The following is a 3339-nucleotide window of genomic DNA, read 5'->3' on the forward strand; positions in this document are numbered from 1 at the left end:
TTAATGGAGATTATATCAAACTCATAAAATCCATGTTGGTGTACATTCTGAGGTCTGTGAAAAATTAATAAGCATGGAAAGCCTCCTTGAGTGTGCAGAGTGACTTATATTTAATTCTCATAATGGATAATCACATAGGTTCCCATTCTCCTAATTGATTGTGCTACCATTGTAGTTGATGAGTATCAGAGTGGAGAAAATGTTGAGGATACCATGCTCAATGTTTAATATGGTAGCAGTGGCAAGTAACCAGATGTTAAAGAAGTATGGAGAGCTATGTTCAAGTACATTTTTAGGCAGTATGGAGGACAATAGAGACAAAACCTAGGATTTTCATTGAGAAAATTGTGGAAAAAAACATCATTGAGGGAACTATGTCGAGATAGCTTTGGGCATGAGAGATGTTGAGAAGAGACCAAGTGTGCATAGGCTACATTGAAAGGCTAAGAGTGCCTATGATGAAGAGAGAGGATCAAGTATACTTTGGATGTTAAAAAGACGAAAGGTGTCCTTGTGTTGAAGAAGAGGGTCAAGAATAGAAATCTTTGTGAGAGAATATGTGTTGTTGAAGAATGTGTAAAAGATAGAGTGTTACAAGGTCTAAGTAGGAGTGTACGCTACTGAGTATGAATGAAGTTTATTGAACATAACAGAGGGCCAAAGGTAGAGGATAACAGATAGATGGAATCAGGCAGAGGGGCTACCAATTACAGTGAGCAGTAAGTTTTGTTTTGAGTGTGGGTTACATCTTGCATACACGAAGTTGGTCCTTCCATCTCGATGGGTGTTTGAGAGGGATTGGGGTAGGTGCATCCTGCAAGTTCGTGCTTGCATAAATCCAAAGAGTTGCAAGTTGGTACTTGCAAAAAATCCATGAATTTGGTGCTTTAGATGGTGCTTTTAGTATGTTGATTAGGTATCTACAGAAGAAGGGAGTTGGTACTTCCTCCTAGTGGGTGCTAGCTAACAATCAAAGGGATTTGGTGCTTCCTGTGAGTGGTGGCTCACAAACAATTTCATGTAATAAAGTATAAGATTATTATTACATCAAATAAAAAACAAGTTTTGGTGGGTTTTCTTCCAGAAGGGTCTCAGCGTTAAACCTTTGTGTTCAATGTGTATGCTACTCATGGTGCTTGTGTTCATGTGATGATTTATGATTGACGCACAGGATATATTATTGATTGCTCACATGAATGGTTTCCATGTTTGAATGAGAAAATATAAATTTCCATAAAAAGTTAAATTTAGCCTTAATATTGATTTATTCCCCCTGCACCCCAACCCCCCCCCCCCCCCCCCCCCCCCTCTCGTATTAACATTGTTACAAAAGATTGGTATCACAGCCAAGTTCCTTCCATGGAAAATTTTAGGGTTCGTAGGTGGGCTATTTTTCCATGATTTTTCCAAAAAAAAAGATTAGCCAATTTCCATTTTTTATAAAAATGATTTGACCAAATTTTACAATATAAAATGATTTTACCTTAAAATTCGCCAATATTATATAGAGAGTACATATAAAATCATTATAAATTTGAATAATTTTACAAATACATCAATAAATATTTTATAGTTTGCATATTAGGGACTAGTGAGATTCACCAATATTTTTAAACTTCAAGATAATTTTTCATCCTCAAAATTTTCCCTAGTTCCTTCAAGAACAACTTAACTGCTCTAAGGTAGGTCAAAGGAAACAATGGCTAATCGAGTTTTTCTAACACCATAGGGAGTTCCATACTTAAATGGATTAGACTATGAACTTTGGAGGATTAGAATGGAAGTGTATTTAATGGATTTAAATTTTGATGTATGGTGCTCCATAGTGAATGAAGAAAAGAAAGAAAAATAATAAGGCATATCAAAGGAAATATTCTTAAAAGATTGAAGATCCTTCTTCCTATAAGAAAACTAATTATCTTCACTCCAAGGATGGTGAAGAAAAAGACTTATATGAGAGGCCATGATTCTCAGAAGGTAAGCTATTTATTTGTGATAACTACAAAGAAATAAGTCTATCGCTATCTAGATGTTCATGTGAATCACTTGAAGATATAGATACTTGTGCATCTAGTAGTAGTAATGAATATAAGCTACCTTAGTAGAAATAATAAAATAAAAACCTCTCAAAAGGAAGGAACTCTCCATGAGGAAATAGGAGAGAGGTCCTATGAGTGTTCTCATGTTGGAGATAATAAGAACATCCTTTCAAGTGATGATCATGGGATACTTCTTAGACCTATGGAAGATCCTATGGCTCAGCTAGCACTTCTAATAGTGAAGAGAAGGATCTTGACAAAAGGATCAATTTTAGAAAGAAGATGAGGTCTACTCTAAAAGAGATCAAGTTGATATTAGAAGAAAATCTCAAGTAGGAGGAAAAATAAATAGTTGTCTCAATATGAGAAGCTTGAGAAGAGCATAAAGGACTTGAATGAGATGCTAATTAAGAAAATATCCCCTCTCATGAATGCTAGTTCTAGTCCCAACAACAATAAATAAAAGGAAGTTTTTGGAAAACAACAATAGCGAGGAAAGTAATATCAAAAAGCAACAAAATGGTAAGCAACAAAAATGAGAAGAGTAGCAGAAGAAAGCTAAGAAGAAATAAGAAAGAGTGCAAGGGAGTAATGAAAAATGACATGGAAGGCAAATGACGAACTAGCAGAGGTTCTTTCCCCTTCAAGAACATATATCTCAAAAAAATTGTTTCTTTAGTCCTTAAAATCCTTTTTATGACTATTTTTTTATTGCAATAATTTTACACATAAAGCCATGGATTGTAGATGGAATGAAAGAAAACAAAGTGTGAGGAGCAATAGTAAGAGAAAGAATGTTGGAAGTAGTAGAGGCCTTAATAGGAATTCTACTAAGAATAACAATCCTTTTGTACCACTCCTATATCATGTTGATTGCTACAAGTATGGGAAAGCTAGGCACAAGGAAACAAAATATAAAAATGAGAATTTGAGGCATACATCTCAGATGATGTAGAAAATTGAAGCAAGTCGGTTATTCAGGATGAGAAGAAATAAAAGAGCAAAGGAAGTCAAGATTCTCTTTGGTGCTATGTATCCAAAGGACTTGTAGAATGAAAGAGGATAAGAGCCCTCTGTAATAGCCAAATGTAATTAGCACAAGCTTCGAGTGAAGAATGATAGAAATCACCTAATCAATCCTCTGTTACAAAAGAAGCAATAATGTAGTAAGAAGATTTGGGTGAAGAAGCAGAAGCTGGAAAGAAATGTTGTTGTCAGGACTCGACCATTGAATATTTAGAATAAGAAAGAGGATAATATAATCAAGTGGAATAAATCCTCGGTTTATCTTCATGAAATA

The sequence above is a fragment of the Pinus tabuliformis genome, chromosome 2_1, assembly GCF_031772625.1.
Source record: "Pinus tabuliformis cultivar Carrire ecotype Pingquan chromosome 2_1, CPIR1, whole genome shotgun sequence".
In the NCBI taxonomy this organism is placed as follows: domain Eukaryota; kingdom Viridiplantae; phylum Streptophyta; class Pinopsida; order Pinales; family Pinaceae; genus Pinus; species Pinus tabuliformis.